Here is an 18,395-nt window from a genome sequence, read left to right as displayed (position 1 = left end):
CGGAGCCGAAGGCGGCATGTGAGCCTTGGCATGGAGCATTTCTGCTCTGCGGGCGCGAATCCCCTCGGCTCGCAGTGCTCAGGACGTGCCCAGGACGGCCGCGCTGCGCTGCCCCTGGGCTGATGGCAGCAGGACGCGTGAGGGGAGGGGAGGGGAGGCAGGGCCTGGGCCAAGGGATGGGCTGCCCTGCGGATGGGAGGGAACGGCTTCAGACCCATCAGTAATTGTTAGGTGACGAATGAGATAATGGTGGTCGTGGTCTTCTCTCTCCAGCTAAAATTGTCTGGTTTTTAGCTCAAGGTTGTGCGTACAATCTTTTTCTTATGTTTGACTTGTAAGTGTAGCAGAACTAGTAAAACAATGACAATTTTCTTCAGTTTCAGTTTACCTTTTTTCATCCCTCTTCTTTTCACAAGTCTTGTAGGGCCATCACTGCAATGTTCCAGGTGGGCATTTATCATCATGCACGACATTAGAATAGTTTGTTAGTTAGTCTGAACAATATTAACAACAGAGAGAGAGAATGTGAGGGTGATTCACTGGTGGTTCTGGTAATCAGCTCATTATATGTCAGATGAAAAACTGTGTGCCTCCATCTCCCCTGCTGATAAAGGGATAATAATGTGTGTTGATCTCACACAAGCATTATCAAGGTCAGGTAATTGCTTTTAAATCTTAAAATTGAAAAGTCTACAGAAATGCAAGGAGCATTAGCTTATTATCACTAGAGACACAGAACTGACAGGAATTCTCCTGGATCAATTTCAGAAACTTGTTTACACACCAGAATTGCCCCTTTTGGGGATACAAATATGGTCACTTTTATTTCCAACTTTTTTGTCTTAATGTTCTTAAGGATGAAAATGTTTCACTGACTGCATCACTTGTCTTTCTGTAAATGTCCATTTATTGTCTTTCAGTAAATGTCCGTTGTGTTGTTTTTATGGGTTTTTTTAAGACTTTAATGAGGTACATTTATTTCCTTACAGATTTCTGAGGAAGTGAAATGGAATTGCAATTAGAAGCAATATGGCTTTGACACATCAGAGAGCATCACTGTAATTGCTAACAGTATTTCTGGTTTTGTTGTCTCTTTAAACTGTTCGCTAAGATGCTATTGACTACAACAGATGAAGAGACTTCAAATGAAGAAAGAATAATGGAAGACTTCAGTTATCTGCACAAAGAATTATGTTTATCGTATGGGTGGGTAGTCATGTAGGCAGCACATGTGTATGTGCATCACTGCTTTTTGGAGAAAACTCTCAACAGAAGGCTAATTCATCCCAATAACATAAGGCCCTGTTAGTTTATGCTGGGTAAAGGTCACTGCAACACTAATTACATTCTCCTCAAATTATACATACGTTAAGAAAAAAAAAATTAAGTATCCTAGAAGTTGTTCTGAAAGAACTGGAAATTGCTGTTTGCTCTATTATATAATCTATTCTTGAAAACATTTGCTATCCCAAAGGCATACCAAGACACAAATACCACATCAGTCTCTAAAACAAGCTCTGTGTTTCCTGAGTACTTTAAGATGGCTAATCTAATTTTCTATAAGGTAGACTGATAAAAACAGTAATAAGGAAAGAATTAGGAGATACCTGTGATAGCTTATAAAAGAGTAAATGTGGGGTTTGTATTAGAAAATCAGGTCTAACAACTCTACTAGAAGGATCCAATAAATGTGGAGAATACAGATAATGTGCTATTTAAAAACTCCTGAATCACCTGGAAGAAAGAGGTAATGACGGTTTTTACTGATTGCTCACATGTATTTGTTGTTGTCAAAACTAGAGCTTGAATATGGATACCTGCAGAAAATTTTTCCGCTGCTGAGCTATGAGATAAAATGGAAACTAAATTTTGTGAAAGTCAAAGTAAAATACAAGTTCAGTTAAACTTTGCAACATTTTTACAGGGTTACTGAGTGTGAGGAGGTTAAATGCACTAGTAGTGTTTAGCTATAAGACAGGATGATTAAGGTTAAATATTATGGAAGCCTACAAAATCAGGAGCTTTTTATGCCATGGGATAGTCTATTGTCAAAAATGGATTTGCCCTGTTTCTGGAGAAGAGGTTGACAGGGACTCTTGCACAGTCATCCAAATGTGACAAACCACTGGTTCAGGAGGTTCCTAAACCTTTAATTCAAAGAAAACAGGGTAGTATAGCAAGGAAGAATCGTTCATTATATGCTTATTTGTACACTTCTCTAAGTGTCCTTTATTAGACTCTGTAGGAGAGAAAGCAGATTAATACATGGACTTCTGGTTTGAGGCACAGTAGCACTACTAATTCTTCTTGTTATTAGTGACAAAGTTGAAAAGTGAGCTTCATTCAGTTAAAGAATAAGCTTCAAAATCTTGAGTATCAAATTTGACTATGACATGTCTTTTAAATAGACATGTCAAATGCTTGAAATATTTCTAAAAATGACATGACTCTCAGCTACTGCCTGTGTACTCTGTTATTTTTGCAAATAACAGTGTTTCAGCAACAGACCTTTTTCTTCATAACTGCTTTCACAAAAGCAGGTGTAGTGTCCTTGGAAAGACATGAAGGGATTAAATACATTACACTGAGTATGTCAGAGGGCTATGAAATGTATTTCTCTCTCTCTCATGTGTCCACTGGGATGATTCCTTTAAATTGTTTCTTTACTGTCTGAAATGGTCAGCTAACTCAGGAATTCTGACAGTTAATAGCAACGTTTTATTTGTTCTTGGAAAAAAAAGTATGTTTTCATAAGATATGGCCAAATGTGTATTCTCCTGCAGAAAATATACATTGAAGTTCCATGCTTGCTTACATAATGGTTTTCCAACATTTGAAAACAAGCCTGAAATATGACCTGTTTATTTGTATGGAATTATTCATGGAGATAGATTTTACTGACTAACAAAAAGACACTTTCTGTAACCCTAAAAAACACAGATGTACTTCAACTGAGGTGGCTTCCAGCTCTTTTTACTAAGGGACTATCTTGAGGACTTCCATACTAGTGCTTTGATAGAAGCTCAGAACATGAGTAGAAATCCATACATTTGGTATTCTGAAGATGTTGAGTGTTTCATTTGATCTAGTGCATGATGGGGCAGTTGGAACTAGATGATCTTTAAGCTCCCTTCTAGCCCAAACCATTCTATGATTCTGTGATTCTACTTACTATACATTTCCATTGATTCAGATGCTTAGCCAGTATGTAGGGCTATGCCAGCTTGCTTGTATTCAAATACATATTTATATAACACAAGTGATTAATAGATTACAAGGTCAGAAAACAACACGATAATTGCCTTCTTTAATCAGAGACCAGATTGTAAGTCTTATATCTGAGTCAATTCATGTCAAGCTATTCTTCTACCATATCTTTTGAGTATTTTACAAAGAGATTACATATTTTTCCACTACCATCAACAACAGAAACACATTAAACTGTCTCCTTGCTTTGTTCTTGTAACATCCGCTTTGTTTCAGAAATATGCTCTTATTTCCTGCAAGGTTTCCTTCATGGGCCTGTTATTCCTTCTCACTTAGATTAAAAATATCCTTTAATCTTGCTTTGTGACTAAGTAATGAACTTCCAGCACTGTCATTATCAGCATGCTGGAAATGCTTTGTCCTTCAAATCTCAGGATACTTGGAATGCCAGTTAGTTAACCTATAATGACCTAGGATAGGGCAACTAATAATGCTTTTCGGGATAGCAGTCTTCTAACCAAAATCCATTCAACCACCTTATCATTTACTCAGAGATGTGTGCCTACTGGACACACTCAAGTTCATTAAATGTAACTTGACTTTTCATCAGTTAAAATGCAAAACTGTGAAGTTTTTTCATATTACCACAAATGATACTTTAACATTCTTTTTTAAGCTTTAGCTAAAACCAGTGTAAATATCACTTTCAAAACTGATGTAAAAGTGCTATATGTAAACAAGCCTCTAGTCATGTACAGCTGCTTCCTAAGAAATTTGTGTGAAACTCACTGCTGCTAAAAATGTAAGCTGGTCTTATTGTGCCTAATGCAAACTGGATTTATTTGCTCCTCTGTAGGCTCTGCTCGCTCTACTAAAGTGCTCTATGCTGCACATCATGCAGTAACTGGCAGGACTGGAGCCTTATAGAAATATAATAAATGAGGTGAATTGGTAGGTGGGTTCAAGTCCAATAATTTGTGAGCATCTAACTGATGTACTATCTTTCTTTTCTTGAGAAATTTGAGGGACATCTGTTATGATGGATTTGAGACATCTGTTGTGATGGATTTTGCATGGCAAATATAAGTCCCAACCAATGAGTTATTTTCTGTATTTAAATTGGTTTTGGAACAGCATATATTGCCCTTATGCAAATAACCTTGTCAGCAAAATCCATTACGGTCTTATAAATTCAGCAGAAGTTTCAGTAATTTTATCTTGTGTGCATATCCCACAATTTATTATTAAAACAAATATTATTAAAAATCGGTGGTAGCAAACTACTATGATTTATTTCACCGATGCATAACTTCTGGATATAGGAATATTTTCAATCTATACAGTTTAAATCATTTATTATCTAGTTGTACATTTTTGTCTTTATTAGAAGCGGTTTTTTCTTATACTAAACATTAATCCAGCACTTAGTAATAAACCATTAAGAAAGTAATCTAGAATTATTTCCAAGATTAAGCAATCATTATACAAAGTTATAGGTGCAGTACTTGGTATGTTCAGTAATTTTACTGTTTTATCTTTAGTTTGTAGTAAATAAGTTATGGGCAATTTAAAGTGCCATCTTTTTAACCAAAAAAATTAAAGCCAGTTGTCTAAACTGCGATGAATCAGAGAAAAGTACAAATAACAGAGCTCTTAATGGTAAACTTCTCTTGTGGTCAGTTGCTTTCCCTGCTCAAAAGGACATGAATTTAAATCTGAGCAGGGTCTTCAGTATTGTACTTTACTGCTGCATAGGGAGTAAGAAACAACCTGGAAAGAAGGGAAATTTGCACAGTCTGTTAGTTTTCTTTGACTTTTTCTACAAGTCTGGATTTTTATGGCAATGTTGCAAATCACATAGCTGACAAATGAACTGTGGAATCACTACAAGTTAAGAGTTCATGAATATTCATTGGCTCTATTGCCAGATTAAGAATAAAAACTTGGTAGATTTCAGTGACAGTGTTGAAGCTGTCTTCCATAGTTGTATAATAATATGTAATCAAACTAATGAATTCTTTGTCTTGATAATATTTTTTTACTCTGCTGTTGTAATCCTTAATGTTTCATGTATGGTCCCCTGCTATACATGATTTAAGAGCTCCATTCTCATCAAATTAACTGGATTCTTTACTAAAATAACCTCTTAAGAAGGTGTTTTACACATCAGTTTAAGATTCTCAGCCTTGGGCAGCATCCTGGATGAGTTCCCAATTTGAGTTACAGCTAAGGCTAGAAATTGAAATTCAAAACACTTACTTGAAAGTAATATTTAAATAAAATGTCATGGAATCTGTCCAAGTGTACAGGTGTTCTCTTCAGTTTCCTGCAGTTGAATAAGGCTAGATTCCTCTTCAAGTTTCTGGAATTTTGTGCTCTTACAGAGTGGTCTAGGTTATAGCCTCTCTAAGAGGACTATCAGACCTAGAAGCACTAATGGTCATTTTCTTGATGAATGGAACCTTAAAAATTTCATCAGTGATGACCCCAGTGCATCCCAAACACTCAACAGCCAAACCACAGAGTATTTTCTCTTACAGATGGTTGAGAACAGCAGTACTGTAATGGAAGCTATCAGCCAATGTCTTTATACAAAGACTGAGTTTTAGGCAGGCTAGCAGAACAAAGGCTGGCATGTTGGTGTATACACTCAAAGTTACCACCTTCAAGCAGTGTCACCTTGTCCTGGTAGCATGCCCACTGCTCTGGTGTGTAGTACTGCCCTTACTGTCACACCTGTGCAAATCCCTGTGACAAGGCACATCTGCTCTTGTGTGCAGCGCTGCTTCTGCAGCTGCCAGTGTCAGTGCCTGTATACTGTATACTATCCCATCTCTCGTAAACAGCACCTGAATTCATGCTGGCAAATAGGAAAATGCAACCTGAGTCTACAAAGGAGGTTAGTATATTTATCTAGTTTTCCCTCACACTGGCACCCCCTCACTGACTCCATCCATACCAGTTCTCTTTGCTGAACTACATTAATAGTGGAAGTGAAATAGTGGATGTATTATCTTGGCAGCCATAGCCAACAGGATCACCCAGAATTGACAAGATAGGATGTGTCTATACATATGTCCAGCATTTCCTACTTTGTGCAGTTTCTGTGCAGGTACAGACTTAGAGATCTTGGGGAGTATAGATGAGTCTTAACTAAAAAAGCTTTGTTGGGTTCTTGGTGTGATGAGTAACAGCTCTAAACTCCCTTGGGCAGCGACTCCCTTATTTGTAGAGCATTTCTCAACCCTTTATGGGCACAGCATGCTGTGTCACCATCTTACAAAAAAACGTTCTTAATGCATTATTCCAGTATAGTGTGCTATTGGTGTGTTAACAGCACCTGAAAGAAGCCGCTACAAAAAAGATGACAATATATTCCTGTTTCACATGAATCACTGCACAGACTGTTTTAATTTCTTTTGCTTTCAGACTAATGGTGTTTTCAATCGCGTTGTCTGTTGAAAATGGGCTTTATTGCTCAAAAAGCCAGAAGAAGACAAAAGCAAACTGTATCCTGTGTTTATACGGAACTAGCTGAAATGTGAAAGACAATAACATAAAAGGAAAATTATATCTTTGCAAACACTTTGAAAGTAGGTAGTTTAACTTAATATTTTCAATTTGGGACATGATATTTTCTTAAGTGCACCAAAGATTGCATTTCGTTTGCAATTTAGTGATGGCAAGCTAAACATGAGTCAGCAGTGCCCTGGCAGCTGGGAGGGCCAACCATGTCCTGGGGTGCATTAGGCACAGCAGCACCAGCTAAGCAAGGGAGGTGGCTCACAGAGAATGTGCCCCAAGACATAAAGAGAATTTGTAGTAACAAGATTTCTTGAGGAATACAGGATACATCATTGATGTACAACTCTAGTAAATACAAGCAACATTAATTTATAGTTCGAGTAAATTCCTTTAAAATGCTTAGTCACCAGGTGAACCCCTAGTTAGAGCTTACTCCCATGTCAGCAGCAAGAGGCTGTTTTACCTTCTGATTGCAATGCATGTGCTGTGAGACAGGACTCTTGGAAAGAAGGGTATATTTTTCCCTGCCCTCATCTTCACTAGCCATAAACTGTAGTGTACATCCTGCCATACTTCTCTACCACCTCCCCACCTGAGCACACATTTTTCATCTGATTTTCTTTCTGATTTTTAGAGCCAGGCACCTTGCAGAACACGTGGGAGAAGGGTGAAAACTGTTGCAGACTACTGCCTTTATGCATCAATACCAGTGTTAAGATGACCTGCAAAACAACATGATTCCAGGAGCTGCATTATATTAAGGTGATAAACTAAATTAAATGCCTGCTATTTGTTCTTGCTTAGAAATACAGGAGGAAAAGAAAGGGTTCTGCTAGTTCTGCTTATAAAACCCACTTAAGTACATTCAGTTTTAGCTGTGAAGCGTGTCGTGCACTACTCACATCTTGAGTATTGTTTGAAATGGGAAGGACACAGGGCTTGAATGGATACAAAGGAAAGCAAAATTATTTAGGGATAGAACAACTCTCTTATGAGAGAGAAATTAGAAGGCAAATATGTAAATCTGGACTGGAAAAAGCTGATCAGAGACTTTGTAATGATTACAAAATCGTGAAAGTTGAGAATAAAATGGATACAGAACTGCTATTGATCAAATTTTACAGTATACTAATTGAAAGTTAAGAGGAAATTAATTTTAAAGGTTGGAAGAAAATCCTATTTTACATCTATTTTACATTCTAGGTAGGGAATTTAAAGTTTTGTTTAGCACAGGATCTTATGAAGGCAGTGCAAAGAGGGATTAGCTAAATGTTTGGAAAATGTTTATAAGCATATACTAAAGGCAACTATCATGGGTGTGCCCTCTAACAGCTAATTCTAGTGACTCCATGTGCTGGGGGTGTGAGGGCAATGGACCCCAAACAGTGTCAGGCTTGAGTGCACTGGCTAAATAGCATTTTCTGTTGTGATGTAATGCTGAGAAAGGTAAAACAATCTTAGGGCCAGTAGAGTTTTTCTTAGCCCTCATGGCTCTATGCTCTGGGTTATTCCTCTAATTTCACTTTCCATCCTTCTCTTCATAAGGTTTACCTTATAGTTTGTTGATTATTCCAGTCAAAAAGTACTTAAAAATATGAGCCTTTTTAAACAGAATAAAATTGACAAAAGCCATGGACATTTGTGGGGTTTTCAACAAAACCATAGATCTTTCAGAAAATGCATGGGAAGAAGAAAGCATGCTCATAATTTGTGAATGTGGCTGAATTACTGGTTAGCCTAAGCTAAGGTTTGTGCTGAAAAAATTAAAATGTTTCATTTTTACTTTTTATTTATTGTTAATCATCACGTGGTTGTCTATACCTTTTATTAGTTGAATGCAGAAGTAGTTGGATGTGTACCCATTTGAGGGTGGGTTTGCAAAGGAATATTACATCACAATGTAACTGGGCTACCCTGCAGTACAAGTTGCATAATAGGTTTATTATTGTTGGGAATGTGGTATGTAAGAGTAGCACTTTTTTCTGACATGTACAGATGGATGGATGGATTTAAAAAAAAAAAAAAAAGAGAAAAAGAGTAAGAGAGCAATGTTGGATACAAGCTGTACTGAAGAAGGATATGAATTCATAGACTGTTCATGTTGGATTTTCTGTTCTTACTGCCTCCTCATTTATAACATTCATTGAGAGATGACATTTAAAAAGGCATTAACATTAATGTCATGGATATTGCAGCATGTTTAATTGAGTCAAAGTATCTCTTGAAGTAAGTCGTTCTACTTTGCAAAACAAATTTGAGAATACATTTCCTCTATCTATCATATATCATCTTTGATAATAATTTATTTACTTTGACAGTTTTAAATCCTGCTGGAAAATTCACATTCCTCTGCTGCCAAATAAACCTCATTGCCAGTTAGAGGAATAAACAAAAGCAATCTGGCATATGCACTTAAACATTTTTCTCCAAAACTTATCATTCACCAGCTTAGTAAGAAATAAAGACACTTGGAAACTGTTCCACACAGCAGAGGGCAGCACTGGTAAAATGGTGTAGCAAGGAGGTGATTGCAGCTTGTCTACTTTCATGATCTTTAATATAGTTTTATATAGCTCAAATAGTAAAAATAAAAACTATTAAAAGAAAACAGGGTTAAACGCTTTATTTCTGTCTTCTTAATGATGTTGATGTCAGCAATTATTGTCATTAATAAGAGAAAATTATTTTCATACATGATTTCTAAATTTCATGGCTTGAATTACTGTGGTTTTCACTTCATAAAAAGATCCCTAGACCTTCTACCCTGTAAAAATTTGTATTTTTCTTTGAACAAATAAAACAAAATCTGGTTCTGAACTAGCAAATGGACTTTTTTTTTCCTGAGATCATAAATTGCTGCTTGTGCAGATGCATTTTATTAGGGATTGCTTCATTACATTCTAGTGGTCAACATAGTTTTATACTTCCTCTCAATCAGTGAATTCTTTTTCATGAATATAAAAAATACTTGAAAGCCTTTATAAATGAAACAAGCATCAGATGCAATGAAAATGATTGTGTACAATGGCTTTGGACCTTTTCTTTGGATTCTTCATTTTTAATAGCATGGTTTATGGTTTTCATAACATTTCTTTTTGTTTATTTCATATCTATAGCTGAGTCCTATGTCTCCAGGTTTCCTGCATATAGGTACTAGTAACATGTTTTTTCTAGCCTTTGTTATGCACAAAACTTGCAGGAATCTTTGAGATTTATGCTCTTCAGATACATTTAGAAGTGTCAAAATTGTTAACAACTTACTGGGGTGAAAAAAGTGGGGGAATTCATACAGGGACAGGGAGGGGTTTAATTGGCAAAATGTAATTAATAATACAGATGTTTACAACAAAGGCAATCTCTCCAGCCTCTTTTAGTTGTCAAAGAAGTTATAATTAGAGAGGCTACAGTGCAGTTCCACTCATCCAAAAGTTTGTTGTGGAATAGGCCTGACAAACTGCCTCCTAAAATGCCTCAGTCTCCAATGACTGTACAGGGATGCTAGGGTGACTGGTCCAGATACTTACATGTACTGCAAATTTAGGTAAGATCCACCCTGGCCACACACACACAGATCTTGTCAGCTTAACCCTCACTTATTCGGGAAATCACACTGAAAAAAAAAAGCAAAAATCCCTCCTTTTATAAATTAGGGGGGGGAAATGAAAATTAAAGAGAAAGATAAGTAATTAAAACTATACTCAATTATGAATAAAAAAGGTTGCAAAGAGTTTTTTGTTTTGTTTTGTTTTGTTTTTTTAAACCATGGGTGAAAGAGCATTAGTGGTCTTTATGTATATGTAAAAAGGCTTTTTGGAATTATGCTTTTACAGAAAATATTCAGATCAGAGACCAAAGGTTGCAGGCAGGTTAAGGGTGTCAGCTTTACTGTAAAGTTTGTAGATTTTTAAAAAATTGATTCATTGACATAAAGCAAGAAATTGGAATTCTGAAAGATTTAGTTCAGCTCTGTTGATATGTTAAAGAAGAGATAACATACAGGAGCATGCCAAAAGGGAAGAGGGTCTACTTTTTCCTCTCTCATGCACATGTATTTTCTCTTTCAATGACAGTAAAAGTAGTCTTTGGGAGGTGCATCTCAAATTTCTTTCTTCAGCAAGAGGGCAAACTGAAGTTAATACATACACAGAACAGTGTGCAGGCAGCCTATACACTAGTGTCATTTATTGACTTTAATTGACAAAATTTGTGGAAGAGTTCCATGTCACTTAAAAGCAAAACAGTTCAATGAGTCATCACTTGGAAGAAGGGGAGGAAAGCCAGTACATTGGATCTATCCATTCTCTAGACTTATCTGAAAGTGCATACAGATTCACACTACCCTTTCTCTTCACTTTGTCAGTAGATTATGAAGAATCTTAGTTTTCTTCCTCTTACATAAACACCTTAGTTTTCTTCCTCTTATAACTTCTTCTTCAGCTCTGTCCAAGATTTCTGCAGGAAAAAAATCTGTTAATAAAATCCCCCAACCCTCCTTGTAGAGAGTTAATTTTGAAAATTACTTCAATGCCCTAATGCTCTGCATACTAATCCACTTAGGCTTTCTTTTTCAAGCTTATGAGTGCCAACCATTGACTTGTTCTACTTGGCCACTTTGAACCTCACACTGGGTTGCAGATTGTATATTGTTAAATGTAAGAATTACATATAACAATATCCAATTAACGATTAACAATTATCCAATTGTTAATAATTACTCACTTCACGGTCATCTGAATAAAATGTGAAAATTAGGATTATACTTTATAATTATGCTTTTCCAGATTCCGTGTGGGTGTGTGTGTATGTTTAAAAAGGGCAGTGGGGAGAGGTTGATTAGAATAAACTTTCTTCTCACATACTTCAAAATCTGTTTCCAAATGTGTGGAAGGTAGTGCAGGACCAAGAACTGCAGCAAATTTAGAGCTGCAGGAGGCTTGGTTAGTGTCACACCGAGCAGATAATTTGCTTGTAGCAGACCCTCAGGTCCAGGAAAGTTTCTACTTCAGTATTCACAAACTACTCACATTGAGCCCTTCAGTATAAATCCATAGCACACATGAGAGCTTCCTCAGCTGCTGAATCAAAGTACAAGCTCTTGCTTAGGAAGAGTTAGCATGAACTGCAATTCAAGACTTTTTTTTTTTTAATCTTTTTTTTCTTGTCCTTATCTATAGTGATGAGATATGAGGAGCAAAGTAAAAGCTAAATCCTATTTCTGTGCTTTTGGAAAAATTTGATCATCAGAAGGAAAGGCTTGAAAAATCTTTACAGAGAGACTATTGGTACCAAATTGTCACTGTGCTGCTCTTTGCTGTTTTGCTTTTTAAGATGTAACTTATCCACTTACTTGTGTGGATTTCTAGCTCTTGCTCTTTTTACTTCATTTTAATCAAATTGTTAGCTTTAAGCTGGGCTTATTATCTTTAGCTCTGAAATTAGCATTTCAGGATTTTCTAAAATTATAGTTGCCACAGACCCACCAAAATGTATACACTCTAGTTATAATTTTTGAATTTTGTACATAAATAAATCACAGAATGCAAACTTCTAGTGAATTTATTACAGAAAATCTTGAAAATCTTTTTGTCCTGCTTTAATTCAAAATCGTTTAATGTTCCCAAATGATCCTTTCTGTCCTTAAAAACTGTGAACTGAATATCCTTCCATATAACTGAACAGAAGGTATATATGCAAGATTAAGAATATATTTTAATTATATTAAGTCAACTTCTATCTTACCTTTAGTTTTCTAAAAGAAGTATAATTTTCCATAAAACATGTTTTCAAACAGCTGGTTTTGGTAAGTCGACACTGAAGTGTTATACAGAATGGAGCATCTTCAAGATAAGTAGTAGCTTGTTCAGGAACTAGAAGAGTTATTTACTTTAAATCTTCAATTGCTCTTTTGATGGAAAGACTACTTTAATACAGACTGTTGTGGTTTCCTATGCAGGACTCTATAATTGGAAATAAACAGAAAATTCAGACAAGCAATTCTTGGAACAGTGTGTGGGAGCTTACAGGTACTGATTAGCCACAGATTATCTGGGTTGTAACGGTTCAAAATTGGTTATTGAAGCTTAAAATACCAACCAACCTCTCAATGAGTGAGAGTTGTGCTTGGTCACGTGCAGCTGAGTATTATTAGGCTTTCCACGACTGAAGAAATTCAGATCCCAGAGCTGTGATACCTTCCCACTACTACTTGTGTTAGAGAATGTTCTGGTCTGGTTCCCAACAGGATGGGTTTCAGCCCTGAAATGCAGCATTATGTATTAACTTCAAAATTTGTCTGCATTACCACTATTTATTTGTTTATTCCTACTCATTGTCATGGCCAGGATCCCTACATCTGTCTCCACTAGTAAGTGAAGTGTGTTCCCCATTATTGTTTGTGATACAAAAATACCCTAATGCAAAAAACTCTGCTGCAGCTTCAGCTGTTTTCTGGAGGTGGCAGAAAGTATTCAGGCAAAGAGATTTTTGAGATTATTAACAATGGCAGAGTCCCAGGTCCACACTTGAAATCTGCATTCCAACTCAGAGCCCTCCATGATCTGCTATGGTCACAGTGATATATGATTTTTAAAGTACAGTCAAATGAGCAGTGTATATAGCTTTGATACAAGAAGTGGAAACTAGAAAAGACATTTCAGAATGGGATAGAACGCTGGTCATGCCACTGCTGTTAACTTCAATAGCTGAAGAACATGTAACAGTTCATAACGAACAGCTGTCTAAAGGGAATTAAGAGTAAAATTGTCTTTATAGTTACACCGTTTACTCTGTGCCTTTGTTTTGAATTGGAGCAAACTTCAATTTCAGACTTGGCTGGTTATGTATGTATTTTTAGTAAGTTCCAGCTGAATTTTCCAGAACAAATACAAATAGTTACTTACCTGAGTACAATAAAAAAGCTTGAAACAGATCTGAGAAAGTGTTTCTACTGCCAGGTGTTTTGATGCAGTATCATTGCATGTGAAAGAAAGATTTTCTTAAAATCTACATCTATATTGATTTTATTTTCAATATGTTCAATATTTTCAACCTTCAGGATTTGAATATTTTCAATATTGTTATTTATTCAATGCATCTACACAACTAGAATGGACTCACCCTAAATTTTGTTAATTTCTGTTTTTATGAAATCAAAAGTTTTTAGCTATATAATAAGCCATTGTTTCTATTTCAAAGTTGGTAAAGAGGGACTAACTAATACACTAGTAGAAAGGTGGTTTTTTGTTTTGTTTTTAAATGACTGGTCTTCTATACAAAGAACATGCAGTAGATCAGATATGCCAGAACTTCACTATAATAACTTCATGTAACTATTTGGAGTGGAATTTCTTTAGAACAACTGAACACTGAGTCATAGTTTAAAAAACAATAGGTGAGTCAGCACTTGTTATCTCAATCTGTCCAATAGTAAAAATTATTTATAAATATTTTATGAATATTCACATAAAGAAACGATACACAAATAAAGAACACTGGAGTGGTTTTCAAGCACAAATTGATGAGTATCAACAGGAAAGGAACAAATCAATATGCTGGGCTCAGAAGTCAATGGCTGAGGATGCAACACACAATATGTGTCAGTTTCCCACAGGATGAACAGTATAATTTTCAAAAGGTTATTTTTCAGCTTTAAACCCCATTTTTTCCATGAAAATATTACTCAGTATTCTATGCTGCAATACTACACAATATTTCATTTGGGATATTTAAATTAATAGTTCATCATATATAATTGGACTGTAAGTGCTTTGGACTGGATAAGACACTGTTAGTAAAATCAACTCAGTTTTTGAGCCCAGTTTCTTTGGAAAAGTAATGGAACAAAAAAGAAACAATATACATAATAGTGTGATAATTCTCCAGAACAAAACCACGCAATAGGCAGTGTGAAAACCTTAGGAACTGATTTCTGCATCTGTTAGTATAAGAGGAAGTGAGATAACTGAAGCTGACTTGATGGTCTAGTAGCCTCACTTTAATGCTTAGACACCATCAGAAAAGTCACGCTGCTAAAGTTCCTGAGAATGAACACAAGATCATTTTCCCTATGTGTACTTTAAATTAAAAATGAGCAACATTACATCCATACTTATGAAACCTCCTCTTTTTCATGCCCAAGATACTATCTCCCATTCTAAGTTCATAATAATAATTGCTATCATTGAATAGTCTTGATGGTTATCCCTACATCTCAATGTTTTTGGTTTTCTTTTTTTGTTTTGTTTTAAATAAAACCAGATAGTTAGCAATAGAGACACTGTGTGAGGGAGAAGTCTGTAGTCAGATGGAGGCAATTAACTAAGTTTTACATCACACTTTCCATATAAATGAACACTTTCATTTCATTTCAAAACACAATTTTTATGACAGTAATATTTTAGGACGATAAATGTCACCTTAATTCTGTAGGTGTATTTCTTAATTCTGGAGGTGTATTTCTTAAAATATAAGAGGCTTTGCTGGCCTAGAGTGTACAATAATCTATAACATATTTCTTTCTTGCTGTTCTATTTTAATCTACATAGATTTCCAGGTCTTGCCAACAGGTGAATTTTGCAATCCTGAACTAAACCAAGTCTTGTTCCAGGCACAAGTATTTATATATATATGTAACTCTATGCTCTTACATGTAACTCAGATAATTTCAATAATATTAATTTATTTCAATTCATTGGCAACCTTAATATATGTGATATTGTTAAGACTGGCATGTGATGCCAAAAAAAGCCTAATTGACTATGGTAATTTTAAAGTACTGACATTTTTTATTACAGCACTCTGGCATTAATTCATTGGCAAAGATGCTTTATGTATTGAAATTCTACAGAAATTACCCACAAAATGTAGTTCTTTCATATGTCAGTATGCTGCCTATGGCTGTAATTATACAATGTGCACACATCACATTAATAACATGGAGGAAAGCTGCAGTACCAGAGGATTCTCTTCTATTTGCCATAATTGCTGTGATTAGTAAAAAAGGAAAAAAATGCTATTGCTTAGTCCATCAAAACAAGTTACCCAGTACTGAAGGAATAAGAGTTATATAGCTACATTACTCAGTATGATGTGAAGTTCAGCAGGGGTCTTGCTAAAATTATGCCTACATCCTCTCCCGTTCTGCTGTACAAATAAAATGAAGCCATTTGTCATGTTGATAGAGCTCATGGGAATGCCCTTGTCATCTCAGAGTGAGTCCTCTAGTTTTCCTATTCCTATATAATTTATTCAGCAATCCTTTGAAACACAGTAAATTGCAGAGTGCAGTTATCCATGGCATTTGTGAATGGTTAACTTCCTTTTGTTCTCACAGCAGGCGCGAAGGTGGGAGAAACCAGATAGGCTGCAGTTAGTCTTACTGGTTCACTTAAAACTGAAGCTAACTAAATAAAACCCTGTAACCAGAGAGGCCCTGCTGCATGTTCTGTGTCTAGTTACTACATTTCCAAATTTCCTTAGTTCCTTTTCACTAAGAATGTAACTTATTACTGTATGTACTTTCTAAATCATAAAAGATTGTAGCTGTGTGGGGAAAAAAAATTATATGCAGTTGTCTGGGATCATGAATGTGGTCATGAAATAAAGTTTTGAGAAGTTCACATTTTTATCACTCTTCATCTTATTTCTTCTTTTACTTAATTTCCTGGGGCATACACCTATGCCTGTCAGCAAAGTTACTCTCTTGCAAGTACCTCAGCAGTGTAATTGTTCAAGCTAATTTAAAAACATTGATTTTTTTTGAAAATTCTTGCTCTCAGGTCCTTGCTTTATCATGCCAAGGTATGTAACAAAGTGTAAAATGGAATTATAATTTAAAAAACCTGTTTATTTAATCAGAAAGTTCATCATACTTGTGGTTTTGCTATAGAGAGTCTGTTGTCATGTTAGAACGATAATCTACTTCACTATGAATTACCACAGTTCTCCAGTACTTCTCAAGGGTCTTTCTTCCATGCATATTATTCTACAGAAAACAGAGAGTCTCTGGCTTGTGAGCATTGTGCAAGGATTTTTTTCCCCTTTACCAAAATTCTCAAAAAGGCATGCACTCAAATTTGAGTCAAAATGGTAGTCTCATAACACTTGAGTTAAAATATTAGTGATAGGTGCTTTGGGAGGTTTTAAGATATTAAACTGTACAAGTGATTTATTTTTATCTGTGTATCTCAGCAAATTGCTAATGGGCATCAAAATACACAGCTCTGTTATTGCCCTGGTCCCATTTGATCAGTTGGCACAGTTTCAGGATGGGTAGGTAGTAGGGGAATAATGCTGCTGCACAAAGGTTTGAAGAAAGAATTTAGCAACTGATGCCAGCAATTACTTCAAAACTTGTAATCCAAGTGCTGTGTAGACAGAATAGTTCTTTAATGACAGTGCCATGACTGAAAACACAGTGTCAAGGGTAAAAGCAGAGGTTGAGCCTTGAGTCATGTCAGCGATTTTGCCACCACTGAGAAGCTCATTTCCAAGCCAGAGGAGGTTTGCAACACTTAGTCATAAAAAGGGAAGTGAATTCCCCTTTGAGATCAGCCACAATAGCCTGTACCAATTATTATCTGTTGCTTTTTAATGTACTGAATGTTTTCCTTTTTTATACCACCACTCTGTGACATAAATATTAAAGTAAGTTGTAGCCAATATTATTATGTAAATCTTTCAGAAGCTTTCAATAGTTATAAATCATCAAATGTGTTTTTAAATGTTAGCTTTCCTCAGTAAACTGAAACAACTCACCCTCTGTTTGTACATTTTAATTGGATGGAATGAATTCTTAGTTTCAATTTGTAGTTATATGCAAAATATGTAATTATATACAGATAAACCTATTCTATGTTTGTTTGGAGATTGAGCAATCCCCAGAATTAAATGCTGGAATCTATTTCCCCATTATCTGAGGAATTATTTTTATTAGTGGAACAAATCTGGACATAGTTAGCTTTGTTTGACAAAGCAAATTATATAAAAGCCAAAGGAAATGCATATTATCATGTGTTTCTGCTTTTCAGTCATTCTTATAAAAATTTATATGAAAATTTCTGTAATTCTTGTTTTCATAAAGTGGTATTTTTAGCAATGTTTGTTACAAAAAATATCTTTTGTAATTTATGAGGTAAAAAATAAAAGAATACCTACAAGTAAGACTGATTTTTAAAATACTCAGCCTTCATCACACAAGAATCTGTACATGTAATCGTATTTTTGAGAACATTTATTTACATTTTGCACTTCCCTCAAGCTGGTGTTGTCAGTTTAATTCTTTTATAGTCAGTATCAATTGTCATTCTCAGTCTTGCTAAAACAAGGCTGTTTCTTTTGAGCTCACCACCTTGTAGGAGACATTACAGACATTTTAGAGCCCAGGATTTCTTTCGTTAATCTAGCTTTAAAGAAAGTTATGATGTTTCTGTTACTACAGGCTTACTGCTTCCCAGGATTTGTTGAGCCAGCTGAGATGACAGTCCTTCATGACAGCACGGAAGGTTTGGAAGGTGGGAGAATGATATGACTGGTGCACCAGTCTGTGGAAATCTGTCAGTCGTGACAGTTTTCACTAACTTCCACTGCAATAATATTGTAATGGCATGGTGATGTAAATGTCAGCTTTGTAACAGCATCCCTCTGGAAAATCTCAGTGGGTGGAC

At 35.7% G+C, this 18,395-nt stretch overlaps 1 protein-coding gene and 1 long non-coding RNA gene across 5 annotated transcripts in view; both read left to right on the top strand.

The window, feature by feature from the left end:
- Positions 1 to 149: 149 nt before the first annotated feature.
- Positions 150 to 6,937, top strand: LOC146440909 (uncharacterized). The gene is made up of 3 exons (XR_014849715.1): positions 150 to 231; positions 990 to 1,206; positions 6,637 to 6,937. It is a non-coding gene; the product is annotated as an uncharacterized LOC146440909 (long non-coding RNA).
- A 421-nt stretch (positions 6,938 to 7,358) lies between these two features.
- Positions 7,359 to 18,395, top strand: part of SLC39A12 (solute carrier family 39 member 12) — a 50,973-nt gene continuing 39,936 nt past the window's right edge. For all 4 annotated transcript variants that reach the window (XR_014849713.1, XM_085050585.1, XM_085050583.1 and 1 more), the window contains exons 1-2: positions 7,359 to 7,494; positions 18,170 to 18,242. The gene's annotated coding sequence lies outside the window, so the exon portion shown is untranslated. The remainder of the gene's footprint in view (positions 7,495 to 18,169; positions 18,243 to 18,395) is intronic.

Source organism: Lichenostomus cassidix, chromosome 2, assembly GCF_008360975.1.
Source record: "Lichenostomus cassidix isolate B80296 chromosome 2, HeHo_3.0, whole genome shotgun sequence".
Lineage (NCBI taxonomy): Eukaryota > Metazoa > Chordata > Aves > Passeriformes > Meliphagidae > Lichenostomus > Lichenostomus cassidix.
Note: the sequence above shows the minus strand (reverse complement) of the source record. Positions and strands in the feature narration are given on the sequence as shown.